Source organism: Haliotis rufescens, unplaced genomic scaffold (assembly GCF_023055435.1).
Source record: "Haliotis rufescens isolate VD_foot unplaced genomic scaffold, xgHalRufe1.0.p SCAF_32, whole genome shotgun sequence".
In the NCBI taxonomy this organism is placed as follows: Eukaryota; Metazoa; Mollusca; class Gastropoda; order Lepetellida; family Haliotidae; genus Haliotis; species Haliotis rufescens.
Genome location: NW_025964024.1, coordinates 2,836,334 through 2,852,135, shown reverse-complemented (window position 1 = coordinate 2,852,135; position 15,802 = coordinate 2,836,334). Strand labels below are relative to the sequence as shown.

Below are 15,802 nucleotides of genomic sequence, written 5' to 3'. Positions count from 1 at the left end.
TAGCATCAAATGAGTGTATTGTACTACAACACTGTACGGTTAACAGGAAACAAGCCCGCCTGGCGGGTTATCCATATGTATACAATATACCCCAGCGGGAAATGAGAAAACGACATAGGAGAATATATTTAGCTTTCCTTTTTACATTTCATCAGTAAAATATTATCTTAAACTGTAAATATTATATTAAATATGCGAAGTTTTTGGTTAAAATATATTCATTCACAAGAAGTGACAACTTCCAACTTCGATTGCCCTGAATAAGGTCTTTTAGAAAGTGGTCTTATACAACATATGTCAAACATAACATATGTTAAGTCGGGATTACATGTTCTCGATAAAAAATAAAAAAAAGTAATTTGTGGGGAGGAGTCCGATCCGGCGTTGCCCTCTCCTGAATTTATTCTATCTAAAATATTCTAGTTTTGATTCCGAGTGTTTTTGTACCGTTTTAGCTATGAGACTTCATATCACATCCCCCATTCACCTCACACGGGCCTGGTGTATAAGAATACATTGACGATATGCTATCAGTGAAGTAATCGGCGTACAAACCTGTGATAATTGTTAATCCTACAGTCAACGCTCTGTTACGTCCATCCTAGCTTGAGTCAGGTATTCCTTGGTAGAGAGCCGCATCACACAAACACTGCATAACTCTCATAGCTAGTTGTCCTCTGTCCTGACTTTAGGTAGCACAGTCACAAGTAATTGCGTCCCGAGAGAACCCACCGACACTTTCTGACATTTGACGGCTCCTGAATCCCGCGAGGGGGTTCCTCGGTATAATGCGCTGGGCGGACCTATGGGCAGGGCGGCGAGCCTTGGCTGTAGAAGTGACTGTGCGGTATAGCGAGCCGACCGGTCCGAGCTTTCTCGCTAGTGAACACTCAGCGGCAGGCTGCAGTCAAGTGATGACGACAAACGTTTCATCTCAAGTCGTGGTTTATTTCCAGGAAACTGAAAAAGTAAATCTCATGTGAGAGCAGATCGCCACACGAATGTTTGTGATAACTTTATTGTGACTCAGATTACCGGGGCTTTCCCATTACGTGCATCCAGATGGACGAGTCGATTCCTCACAGGGGCGACGGTTATCTCACTATCTAAACAGACTCGAACACCATGGAACTGTTTGGCAGAATTATGCAGGTGTTCAGTATATAGACTTTTGGAAACAGCTTCAGAAGGTTGTCCCTGTGTAATGATACAAAAAGTAACTACATATATCAATAAGCCAAGACCCACCCCCAATATCATAATGGCACAGTCGTGTTTACAATGGCCAACGTGTCTGCTGAAGTCTTTGTGTACGGTGGCGGCGTCGCAGCCTGTGGGTGTTTATGTATTTGTTTCCTGCACCATTGCACCACTTTGTACCGCAACCCCTCGACACACAGGGGCAGCATTAACGCTAATCCCCCTTCAAACTGACTCTCCATCAGCAACGCAAACACTGCCCTAACGCAACATATTGCTTTTCGCAAAGAACACAACACCCAAGTGTAATATTGATTTTAACGACAACAATCCAATAATTAGTTTCTCGAGTTTGATTTATTTTTAACACGACGGCGATCTATTTTTCCAGTTATCAATTTAATCCATCTTAAAAACGACTCATGTCGAAGAACGCTAGGTCACGGTAGCTGTATCAGAAGGCAATGTCCTTCCATCGGCTTCTCCGTCACGACAACTTATGAGAATGAATAACGCCATGACATTTTATTGAAGTAATACTGTTGATGTAAGATTTGGCGACCTCGCGTAAATATCTCCGTGTTACAAAGCCGTAGTAAACAGAGTTTTTGGTGAACAAGGATATGTTAGCGTATTCAACTTCACAGCTTAATTGTTTATCTTGATCTACTAATTATGACCAGGTGTTAGTCGACATGTTCACTTGGGACGCATTGCCACTGGGTCAAATGTTTTCTTTTAACGGTAATCGACTAGGTAAAGGATCTTTCGAGTGACCTAATAAAGTTAATATTTTCACGATTGCAGGCACGTCACAAAATACACAATAACAGGATATAGACGCGTTATGAAACTGTATTTTATTTTCACTTGAAATATTATTTATTCTATAACAATATGTTTTATATTTCTTAACATTATAAAAAAGTTATGTAAATTGAAAAAAAATATGGCAGAAGATTTAATGAAAGAAACATGAGATGTTAGCGTGTGGTATTTATTTCTTGTTACTTGACGTGTTGACGTTCACTAGGATATCAAATTTGTCATATCAGTTTAAGACTTGTTAATAAAACCCCAATTACAATAAACCGAAGCCGTTACGGCAGCCATGAAGCAACGCGGTCGGGTTATGACTCACGGGTTTCAAATCCGTGCATTTAACACCTTCGCAATAACATAAATGTATCCGATACCCTAATGCGTTACAGATTATTTCAGCGTTAGTTGATGGATGAATTGCACCTATAATCAACGCAACAAAACACGGTTTTATGTCTTTATTAAACTGACCAGGACAGTTACATATTATTACAAGACGGCATGTTTGCGAAACATGAGTGGGCTATCACTTGGTTAATTACCAAAGATAAGATGCAGATCTCATACTCAAGAAGGTGGCGAAAGGATAAACAGTCACTGATACAACTTCCTGATGACCCACCAGCGTAATATAAATCAATCATGGCGTATCTCATATCTAAAATTCTAAAGTAGGATGCTTCCCTCCACCTGAATCCGCGGCTAAAAATCTCGCCCCCAGCAAGAACGAGTTGTCAATTTTTTTTTTCAGGTTTCAATCGTACCTGGCGTTTTCCAGACGTGGTATTGTCAAGCTTATGTTCCATGATCATGTTCTTTTGTTGGTTGTGTTCCTTCTCTGATTGGAACATATTTCTTTGGTTTTAATCACCAGTTGCTATGGAAATTCCTATCGGGTTTGAGATTTTGTAAAGCGTTATTACTCACTGGTTGACGTGGAAATGAAAAACTAATATTGATGGAGGTAGACTGTCCACGGAAGTCGGTTTCAGCCACGCTAATATTGTTGGTTTTAGTAATTGTGTGTGAACGTTACGTCATGCAGCGCGTTGCACGTGAGTTCTCACCATCTGTGTGACCATAACAACGCCACTCTGTGTGTGGGGCGGGCAGGGTCACAGCACCAGCTTCCTATGTCCTGATACACGCTGAATGCTGTGAGATTATTCTGTCGAGAACACGTCCTGACTGTCAGCCTTAGGAATGTACCGCTAGGCGGCTACTTAACGTCATAAACACTGTATATGACATTGATATTATATTAAACTTTTGATAGGGACAATCAGAAATGTCATTCTATTCAAATATACACTTGATATATTATGAGAATCCGTTTTTTGTAATATGAAGAGATTAACATGCCTATAAAAAGTGAAATTTACTATGTATCGTGGGATAAAAATAACGTCGATATTTCACTGTGTCGGAACCACTTTTAGTCATATTCAGTGGCACAGTGACTTAAGAACTAACATGATTAAGAAATTTTGTAAAATAAATTTGGCTTTTCGTGTCATTTAACAACTTTATCGCATCTCGTGACCTGATAAAGTCAGCATTGTAAAAATATCAACTTGTTAGATGACTCGTTGTGATTATCATGTCATATGTCATACCCTCTTTGTATGATACAGGTTATACGTAGTTAATAAAATAGTAAGGGACGGTGTAGAGTTGTTGTCAAATGCTTTGTTTGTTTGTATGTTGTTTAACGCAGCACTCAGCAATATTCCACTATGTGACAGCGGTTTGTAAATAATCGAGACTGGGCCATACAAGCCCGTGACTGACATTATAAGCATCCATCCACTCAATTGGGATACGATGACATGCATCAACAAAGTCAGCGAGCCTGACTACCCAATCCCGTTAGTCGCCTCTTACGACAAGCATATTCGCCTTTTACGACAAGCATGGGTTGCTGAAGACCTACTCTACCCCGGATCTTCACGGGTTAGTCAATTGCAGGTAACTCTTAACAACTAATTGGGATGAAAACCCCAGGTGGTACAGCTTCACTGTGGTGAAGTGTTTTTGATCCTTCGTTCGTTTGTTTGTTTGTTGTTTAACGCCGTACTCAGCAATATTCCAGCTATATGACGGCGGTCTGTAAATAATCGAGCCTGGACTAGACAATCCAGTGATTGACGTCAAGAGCATCGATCCACGCAATTGGATACGATGACATGTATCAACCAAGTCAGCGAGCCTGACCACCCAATCCCGTTAGTCGCCTAGTCGCCATAGACGCCTTTCACATGGGTTGCTGAAGACCTATTCTACCCCGGATCTTGACGGGTATGGTGAAATGTATGTGAACGTGTATAATGCCGACAAACTAAGTGAGTGGGTATTGTTTTACGCCGCAGTTTGCAATATCACGACGAGCAAAATAGAAATAGGCTTCACACATTGTAACCATGCTGACAAAATTAGGATCGAAATCGGAGTGACATGAGAATTCGAACCCATTATCTGCGGATCCTGTCAATAACAAGGGACACAAGTTTGCACGGCTAATTCAGCACCTTTCAGAACTTAGTAATAATGACGTCGGCAGCGTTGGATGTATACGCTCAGTATAACACACACCGTATTAAGAGCGATGAGTTATCACATTGAAATAGAAGTAACGGAGTCTGGATTAAGCGCGTTATCCTTTAAAATAGGACGTGAACGTATAAAAAATGATTTGTCAATACGATTATATGAACCAATTATAGTCATTTCAAGTTTTGGCAATCTGTATGGAACCGAAATACTCCAATTTATGAAACAATATAATAGTCTCAATCACCATAGAAATGAAATATGTCGTTAAAATACTCATTCCAAGTGGCAAGGCAATAAAACTGGTTGCAAATAAATTGTCAGAAATCTAAACTTGTGAAGTAATCGTTACTAAATGTTCAACGAAGAAACAATTTACCGTGGTGTGATGGGCTTGCCGGAATCATTGGCGTGAAAATCAATCGTACCACTTCGCTATCGATCTTGGACTATTGACATGAAATGGCCACTTTTCACTTTCTTTGTTTAATAATGGTAATCTAAGGAAGCGGGTTGCTGGGAAGGTATCGCCAATGTATGAGATTCCTGGAGAAAATGAGCGGAAGAATCAACGATATGCCTTACAAAATTATGTTAGACAAGGCAATCAAGGGAAATTAATAGAAGATATTACACGATATTGTTTTCATTTCATACACACTGATAGATCCAGCCATGATTAAGAGCTATGGGGGCTTGGTTGGTGCCCTCGCTTGTCAGGGAGAGAGTTTGTTTAGATTCCGCTTACCCAGCAGTTTGTGAAGCCAAACCATTGGTATAGATTTCCCAAGCAATAATATAACATGGTGTTAATTTGGACGAAAATAGTAAATGAAATTGGGAAACGTAAGAAAATGATTGTGTAAGGTTGATGGATAGGAAGACTGATCTATTCTTGACTACTACAAAGAAAAAAATATCTAAACTGCAGGGTAAAAGTATATACCCTTGTTTGACGGTGGCTAAAATGAAACTAACATGAAATAGTTATTCAATGGTGATGAATTTGATACGAATATCATAGTTGTGTTTTGGACATTAACTTTATGGTCTTGTTTGTAATGTTTGTTAAATCCAATTTTCATGTTAATCCTTTCTTTTGCCCGACAGTTTATGTGCTATAGGTCTCTGATCTCTTAAATGCAGAAATAAAGATTGAAGTGAAAATCAGGGAAGCACTGAAAATAGTAATCGTGCCTAAAACATTGGCTATATAAGCTTATATTTCATGATGATTTATCATAAATATAGAATACTAAACGAGCTCCCGTGTAATACTAATTTTATGAAACGAGTGAATAGTTGTGGTATCTGACGAGCGAAAGTTTCATAAAATTGGTTTTACACGGGAGCGAGTTTAGTATTTTATCTATTACTTACCATTTATAACATTTTTAGAATTTTACTTTTGAGTATGAACAGGCTGACACCTACACGATCCACGGCAAAGTCCAATTTAGTTTAACAGAAAAATACTTCAAACACGTAGTTGAAACGTATGAATTTAATACTATACAACGGTCCACCTTTAGAATTCAGGTGTCCGTTCCACAAAATTATCGTAGGGCTAAGACTATCGCAACTCGCATACTTTAACTTATCCCTAACGACTGTCGTTGCGCTACAATACGATCGCCTTGTGGGGTGAGTGAGTGAGTGAGTATGGTTTTACGCCGCTTTTGGCAATATTCCAGCAATATCACGTCGGGAATCGAACCCGGGTCTTCGGCGTGACGAGCGAACGCTTTAACCACTAGGCTACCCGACCGCCCTCGCCTTGTGGAACGGGCCTTGCACCTCAAAGTTTACAATAACGTCACAATACCCGATGACGTAATTTGTGGAATTTTGTTGCAAGATCCATCGGCGAAACAATGCCATGTGACGTCAGCCTAGCAACAAGGTTGCTGGGGTCATCGACTGTGCATAAGCTCCTCTCAGTGATCTATCAACTCCACACCCAATGTCTTTGAATAAGCCAAGGGATGTTGAGAGCTTTCAATATTTGTTCGTGAAAAGTGTTCCGAGAGTACATAAGCACGCGTTTTGGTATTACACAATGTGTAATACAGCTGTATGTTTATTAAACGGGTGATCTCTTCACGGGCAAGTAATAATACATGTTTGAAATCATTATTGAAATATCAACAACACGGAAAACAAACAGTGAAAATATTTAAAAAAAGAAATATTGTTTATGCATGGTGTCGAGGTAACGATACTACACAATCATAAACCGATTTTCATGTATATGTTTTTATATTTATATCATACACATTGCTTGAAAGCTGATGCAAATTTATAATTTGCTCTGGAGCATATTTTCCTTTTTTAAGCTGTTTTAATTTTTTAAAGCCACATCTCAATTCCACCGTGGTGGAACCGCGTCTGTATCATATCACATCAGTTAGCGATACCCCCCACCCATCCCCAAGTCCCCACCGCCGTTATACAGATGTGTTTTCTGCTCAGCAAACAAAGGAATTGATATTTCATGCACGTGCATATAACATGAACGCTGCGTTCTGCTCGGGGACACAACGCACACGTCACAGCGTCCACTGGGATCGGGTCACCATGGTGACAGATTCCTGTAATTGTATTCACCTTCTTTGTCCTTCTAAAGAATTTTCTTTGATTGGTTTTGAAATAACACAACATTGTTTTGGTCCAGTGGTAGAATGTACGCACATGCGCGTATGACTCAGGGACTAATTATTGTTCTGCAGCGCGAATATGATTCATTAGTGGTGATGGCGGTACGGAGGCTGGATGGAGCAGGAAGATGCATTTACACCCAAAGGACCGACCTGGTCCTTGATCGTTCTCAATCTTTTAATTACAGTTATTTTTTGCACACAGAAGAAGTGTTAGCGGGGTTGATTGGTATTTGCCGTGTAACAGTTCCGCTATTACCCAATCAGCCGAAGTCAGCGTTAGACGTCCCCTCCTCCACGTGGTGAACGAAAGACGGATTAGTCAAAGGACTGATTGAGAAGTTAAGGGCTCCTTAGCCTTAATGAGCGAAAAAAACTGACGTCGAAGATGTCATTTAATAACTCATCATAACTGAGATGAAGAGTTTGATCAGTGTAATTAATAACCTACGATTTCTTTCACGAACGCCGTCGTCAATATTGCATTCATGACACATTTGCATGAGGGATAAGTTTAGTTTGAAACTGTGTAAGAAAATCTATTTGCAAGCTTTTCAATTATACAAGACACTTGTTCTGGAGGGATAATTAATCTTCAACATCATCCAACGATGGTAGAAATGGTGTTGCTGGGGACGTAGCTGTCGACTGCGAATGTTGTTCTACGCCGCACGCGGAAATATTCGATCAATATATTTAAGATCAATATTCACGACAGCCTGTAAATGATATGTATCTGGGTTCCGTCAAACCAGTGATTGATAGCATGAACGAGGCACATACAGTTGTTAATATGACGTTGCAGCGCGGAGACATGTGCTGTGATATTACAATGATAACGCTGACCGTACCGCTTCGGTCATTGGTGTTGACGCATTAGCGTGTTATCTCCGCGCTCACCGTGCTGTTGGGAATGAGAAGCAGCACGTGTCTGATAGCAGACATACCACAGCGCACATTTCCGTACAACACTTATCTACATCCGCCCCATGGTTAAATTCACTTTCACTCAATGTTATTTCACTTTAACATAACTGGAAACTTGACGCTACATCGAAACCGTTGAAACCTAGACAACCCTAATTATAAGAGTTTTAATGAAATAGCGACATAAAGTGCTTTGATCTTTATCATTTGTTCTGTTAATATGTCCACAATTACTTTGTTTATTTGAACAGCCTTGATTCGAAACGTATTTGCTGTTGCTACGAAATTCGCAATCATATTCTGCTGATTGTGTGATATTAAACACCAGTGTCGTAATGATGCGTGCAAGACAAATTTATAACAAGCGAGTGAATGCGTGAGTGAATGTTGTTTTAAACAACTATTAGCAATATCAAAAACGCATTGAAATAAAACAATAATACATTAAAACAGTGGTTGATAGCACGAACAACATTGATACACAGTCAGCCGTTCCACAAAGCGACCGTAGTGTTACTACCATCGTGAGTCTTTGTTAAAGTATGGGAGTCACTATCGTATAAACTACGATCGCTTTGTGGAACTGGGCCCTGGTCACACATTGTGGCCATCCGATACTCATTCTATTCAGGCCCCCGTTCCACAAAGCGATCTTAGCGCTAAGACGATCGTAACTCCCATACTTTAACACACACTTACGACAGTCGTAGCGCTAAGATCGCTTTGTGGAACGGGTCCCAGGGCCTTATGACAATCATGGACTCTAGTGACCTGTTCAGGTAACAATCATGGGCCCTTGTGACCTGTTCAGGTAACAATCATGGGCTCTTGTGACCTGTTCGGGTAACAATCATGGGCTCTTGTGACCTGTTCAGGTAACAATCATGGGCTCTTGTGACCTGTTCGGGTAACAATCATGGGCCCTTGTGACCTGTTCAGGTAACAATCATGGGCTCTAGTGACCTGTTCAGGTAACAATTATGGGCTCTTGTGACCTGTTCAGGTAACAATTATGGGCTCTAGTGACCTGTTCAGGTAACAATCATGGGCTCTAGTGACCTGTTCAGGTAACAATTATGGGCTCTTGTGACCTGTTCAGGTAACAATCATGGGCCCTTGTGACCTGTTCAGGTAACAATCATGGGCTCTAGTGACCTGTTCAGGTAACAATCATGGGCTCTAGTGACCTTGTGAAGCCCATTTCTGGTGTCCCCCGCCGTGATATTGCTGGAATATTGCTAAAAGCGGCGTAAAACCATACTCACTCACTCACTCACTCACTCTCGTGACCTGTTCAGGTAACAATCATGGGCTCTTGTGACCTTAGTCCTGCACCATGACCGTGGAATACATTTATTTTATTAAAAAATAATAATCTAGAAATGCATACAAAAGCAAGTCTAGCCAGCTCAAGCTAGCTCTATCTGAAATCAGCATAGGGGTTTATTTTATATTTTAAGAGTCAAGAAGGATATTGTGTAATATAAGATTACAGAGACTAAATGTTAGTCTATTGTGACCTGTTCAGGTGACAATAATGGGCTCTAGTGACCTGTTCAGTTCTGGAATTATTACGAGTGATAATAAGCTGAAATGAAAGTGCAAATAAATCCAAAACCATCTCAAACAATCTCCACAGATAAAATGATCACGTCAGGGACAGAGTGAAACGGTTGAACACCGAGCATGACTGTCCCGACCCAAGGTCAATCTGCGTGGTCACTCCGTGTTGTCAGACAGCCACACGACCCAAAATAGTCCCCCCTGACAGATCGTCCCCATGATGACCTTCCATCGTAGTCCAGTAATTCTCTAACCCCCCCCCCCCCCCCCATGTCAAGTAATTACCCATGCCACCGACTTCTGTAATGAATTACTTGTATTTCCGCTCACAGACCTCGCAGCAAAACACTTTTCCCTTGAATCATGATAGTGACTCATAACCTGCTCCGTCAACTGAGACAATTAAATAAACACATTTGCAGTTATTTATCATAATGTAACTCTCTGTTACCCCTGAATGTCAAACTTGCCTTAAGCCAAGCATATTGCGTAATGTTCAAATCTCATCACTCTTTAATGCAATTGAAAAGACGTGCACAGTTTATGGACGTTCTTGCGAAATGTATGACTTCCGTTGCTCATTGTTTAAACATATGGTCGTTATGTAGTCTGTATTCAAGTACCGGTGTGAAGTTGGCATCTGCGACGTCGTAAGGCGTTGTTTCCGTCCCCATGATGGCGAAACTACGTGGTTTGCACGAGGAAACAGTTGTTTTGAAGCGCGCTACACGAGCCGGCTTAGTGCATGTGGATTAGTGGATTACCAGCGTCCAATTCTCCAGGGGATTGTCAGCGCGTGAGGTCAGCACGCGGCGAGCGCGTGCCACACGCGGTGGTATATCCGATTTGTATTTAGACATAATCTCACTGCAAAATATCAACTAGAATGTCATAAGATGGAGGGAAATGACCAACCAGAGCGGCGACAGAGTCTAATTAATTTCGAACGAATGAGTGAGGGAGTGACATTGGTTTAACGCCGATTGGTTTAACGCCGATTGGAACTATGCAGTTATAGATCACAGCGTGTCAGTTTGATGTGGGAGAAAATTAAGTTGGAAATAATGCAGGTCTTAGACGGTTACCACTTTGTTGATACTCAAGAGAAAGGTCAAGAATCAAGAATTTTTATTGTACAGAACACCCTTGTAAGGCAGGGTACAAACTATCTACATATGGAATAAATATAACTATCAACATGAAAGGTAGATGTACATAATGTACATTATATATATAAATATTGCATGATACTGGAATTTAAAAAAAATAATATAATCAGGGCTTCAAATGACAAATGTCATAATATGACATTTACCCTTATGAATGCTAGCACTGACAGCATTTCATGTCAAATATCAGGTCAACGTGTGTGTGTGTGTTTGTGTGTGTGTTTGTTGTTTAACGCTGCACTCGGGAACAATCCATCTATATCACAACTGCCTTTAAGTAATCGAGTCTGGACCGACAAGCCAGTGATTGATATTATGAGCAACGGTCCACTATGTCACACCTCTTACCCACGGGGGTCAAGTCAATGAAGCCACGAGTATGATCAGTTGTTAGTATCTAATGTTGGTGGCACAACCCACTGACTAATGGCCTTTCGCACACATAAGGACCGCCTCCGTGGTCTAGTGGTAGAGCGTCCGCCCGGAGAGGGAAAGGTCCGAGGTTCGATCCCCGGCCACGTCATACCTAAAGACATTAAACGATGGTACTTGTTGTTGCCCTGTCTGGCGCTCGGCATTAAGGGGCTAAAACAAGGACTGGTCGGCTCGGAGTCAGTATACTGTGTCTGAGTGGGGTATTCATGTTAAACTGCGGCATCGTATCTCAGTGGGCGAGCATTATAAATCGGCATCAGTCCGGACTAGTACAAGCAGCCACACACACACGTACATGCTCGTCGCTATAAAAGTGCAATAATCTTGGACGCGACGTTAAACCCCATTTCACCTCACCTCACCTCGCACACATAATGTCGGGGTTCCAGTCTCCACATTGAAACCCGCCATGACACTACATGTTGGGTCCGCGGCAGTCGTGCGAAACACTTCAGAAAATTAAAATGAGTTCAGATACTAACGAATGAACAAGGCAGAACAATCCGCCAAATCACAGATGTGGACACCCAGAAAAAAGGCTTCAGTAAAGAATCGAACCAGGGTCTTCGGCGTGATGCAATAACCTTTAGGCTTACCCTCGCCAAAGGATTAAACAAGAACAACCCTGCCATAGCGTGTTTCGTCTTATCTTAAAAAGTTTCAGGTCAAAATATGCCATTGTCTGCACGATGACCTTGGATGACCTCACAACAAAGGGGGACAATTATCTTCGTAAGTCAGGTTTAACAACCGGATATGGCATTAGTCACATTTTAATTGCCATTTCTGACAATACGCACTTCAATTACCAGTAGTTGGCTTTCAAAGCTTCATTAACCCTCGTTAAAATTAATTTTTCTTGTATCAATTAGTAAAGGCAATGATATGCTTCCTGCATTCACCCACCCCCTTCATCGTGGCTGGCGAGAGTGTGCCTTTAAGCAACACCGAGGATGCACTTGCTGTTTTTTCGCCAAGCAATAATCCCCGTGTAATGGCTCTTTGTCGCAAATAGAATCAATTATTTAAACTTGCGAGGGCCAACGTGCGACTGCGTCATGTTTCATTGCCGAAGAAGTGGAAGAATCTTCGCCGTTCCAGTCGTTGCCGTAGATAGATTATGCAACGTGTGAGGCGCACCGATTAAAACGACCATTAACCATGGATATTTTACTCCATAAGCACTCTTTTATACCAAGGCAGCAAAACCCAAATTCTCCCAGGAGAATGCCGACGAACGTCTGTCGTTTATACATTTGCATAGATGCAATCCCAATACTATCATGAGCGTACGCGTCCGGCCCTTTTAGCCTGAATAGCTCCCCCGGGACGTCAGTCTCCCTGTTAACGTCACTCTAGCGCCCCAGCTTCCTCCTTTGGGCTGACCCTGGGTCAACAAATTCTCCATCACCCATATCCCATTCAGACAGCAACATAATACTTAATGTTGGTCTCGAGACAAGTATCAGACTGCGTAGACAAACACAGGTCTACACCATATTCCCCAACGTTCCAGGAACGGCGATGACGGCGACGACTTTGTGCTATGAGACTGACCCAGTGTCGACACCAGGGATCCCTTACATGGTGTAGAGCATCTTGAAAAGCGGCCAGTAAGATAATTTAATTTATTGTGAGGTTAAGGATTAATGAATATGGAAAAGTGAATATGTAATTATGGATATTCAACGATTGTGAAATTATTACTGTTAACGAAACAAGGATAACAAACGTAACCAGAGTAGGTGAAACCACGTTAAACCAGACAGCACCGTTGCAAGTGAAATTGCCAAGATTAAAACAACTGGATAAATGAATAACTGTTGTTGAGTAACGTGTTATGTTATTGTATTGTGATTACATGTTGGGTTCCTAACTATAATTTTCCAGAAAGTGGTGTTTACAGAATAACGGTTTCGGGACGAAGGGGTTCATTATACAAGGCACCATTAAACAAGGAACTGATTCCTACAATTCTTGTGATGCTGTCTCAAGATCGCTAAGCACATAATCTCGACAACTGCCTCTGTGTTCAAGTTTTAGGATTTCAGATTTCATTTTAGGGATTCCGAGGAAGGTAGGTCCCCTTGTCCGTGGTTGTCTCATCAGTCCCCTAAGATGGAGATCGTCTGAGGCGTCGCAGTTCGCTGTGCTGAGTTGTGTCCATTAGGCAAGCGGGAATCCTATTGTTGTGGGTTCGAATCCAGTTTCTCCCCGGTTTGTTAGAACCATAACAGTGCCCGTGGCTTGCACGAAAGTGCTAAAAGTCTGAAACCTGTATCACTTCGGGCGTTCCTCCCACATTAACCAGACACGCTGTGACATAAGTGAAATACCGTTCAAAGCGGCGTTAAACCAACTCACTCACTCAGCCATTCAAACGAAGAATACCCTTGAAGATCAGGGGTGAAATAGGTCTTCAGCAACCAATGCTTTCCGGAAGAGGCGACTAACGGGATCGGGTGGTCAGGCTCGAGTACTTGGTTGATGCATGTCATCGTATGCCAATTGCGTAGCTCGGTGCTCATGATGTCAATCACTGAAGCGTCTCGTCCAGACTCGATCATTTACAGACCGCCGCCATATAGCTGCAATATACGGCGTTAAACAACAAACACTCACTCAAAGAGAAGAGAAACGAAAATATTTGCGTGGGAATGCTCCTTCTGTGTGGCTACAATCATGAACCGACGTTATGTATACCATAAAGGACTGACGTAGAATCAGGATGGAGGAACAGAACTTGACACAATCACAACGCCTGTCATTATTCATTGTGTTTATGCAACTGTGTACGACCACATTATTATTTCGCTCCCATGAATCATAAACCCAATACCGCCTGTATGTACTTCAGGTCTACACGGTAAGAGTTCAAGGAGATCCAATCTAAATATTTAATACATATTTCTCAGTGCTGTATCCTGGCTATGTAATCTGACACGGGGAAGCTCTCCCCGGACACCGGGCAATCAATGACTGCACGACACCCATTCCATCAATACAGTGCGTTTCTCCCATGCACATCGATTCCAGGAACACTCAACTCAATCTTTGGTAACTTGCCCAGGAGAAACTTTGCCGCGAATTACGGGACTTCAATGAGAATGGCCGTGTCACTCCATCGCCGTGGCTCTCGGAGAACACCATTGATTGGCGGACCTTAGAGGTCGGATGATGAAGCAGTCGCACCAGGATGACTAGATAACACCAATGGGTAGTTAAGGAAAGATGAGGTAACACCGTTAGGATTTAGATGAAAGATTGGATAAGATCACTAGGGATAGACATGTTCGGTGGAATAGCAGAATTGAAAAAAAAGACTATGATGAATATAAAACAAACCACGAAGGATATTAGCACCGTTGATGACAATGTGAAGAATGAACTAACACAATATGGATGGTGGGGTGGGGTTGGGTATCGGATCGATGTCGAATAAACACCATTGGTGATAACAAATTAATGATTGAATAACGCCGTTGATGATAACATGGAGGGTAGAATAACACCATTGATTATAACAAATGAATGATTGAATAACTCCGTTGATGATAACAAAGAGGATGGACTAAATCCGTTGATGATAACAGGGGGAATGGACTAACTCCGTTGATGATAACAGGGAGGGTGGAATAACACCACTGATGATAACAGGGAGGGTGGAATAACACCACTGATGATAACAAAGAGGATGGACTAACTCCGTTGATGATAACAGGGAGGATGGACTAACTCCGTTGACGATAAAAGGTTGGAGTGGAATAACATCGTTGATGATAACAGGGAGGATGGACTAACTCCGTTGATAAAAACATGGAGGGTGGAATAACATCGTTGATGATAACATGGAGGATGGACTAACTCCGTTGATAAAAACAGGGAGGGTGGAATAACATCGTTGATGATAACAGGGAGGATGGACTAACTCCGTTGATAAAAACAGGGAGGGTGGAATAACATCGTTGATGATAACAGGGAGGATGGACTAACTCCGTTGATAAAAACAGGGAGGGTGGAATAACATCGTTGATGATAACAGGGAGGGTGGAATAACATCGTTGATGATAACAGGGAGGATGGACTAACTCCGTTGATAAAAACAGGGAGGGTGGAATAACATCGTTGATGATAACAGGGAGGATGGAATAACACCATGGGTGATAACAGGGTGGAGCCATAACAAAACCGTCGAACGATCTCGAAGTGCCATTTAAAATCAGTTCCATATTCACACGAAAATTACTTGCATAATTATATTGGCGAGGTTGTGCTACTTGCACTAATCTATTGCTATTGACACTGTCCCACACAGACCATCACTAACTCCTGTATTGTTAGTCGCATTTTCCTTCCATACCAACACATATTAGTGGTATGGTGGTCAGTGCTCGCGTCCTTGACCCTTGTATGACCTTTACATGGTTAGAAAAGCATGGAAATGTAACAGGACTATACCAGATATATACTACCCAAAAC

At 41.7% G+C, this 15,802-nt stretch overlaps 1 protein-coding gene across 2 annotated transcripts in view; it reads right to left on the bottom strand.

The window, feature by feature from the left end:
* The window catches only part of LOC124152088 (toll-like receptor Tollo), a 38,754-nt gene that overhangs the window by 13,041 nt on the left and 9,911 nt on the right, over positions 1 to 15,802 (bottom strand). Inside the window, exon 2 of one of the 2 annotated variants that reach the window (XM_046524840.2) lies at positions 556 to 960. The gene's annotated coding sequence lies outside the window, so the exon portion shown is untranslated. Of the gene's footprint in view, positions 1 to 555; positions 1,021 to 15,802 lie in introns of those variants that run through there. The other variant, XM_046524839.2, reaches the window with a different exon arrangement.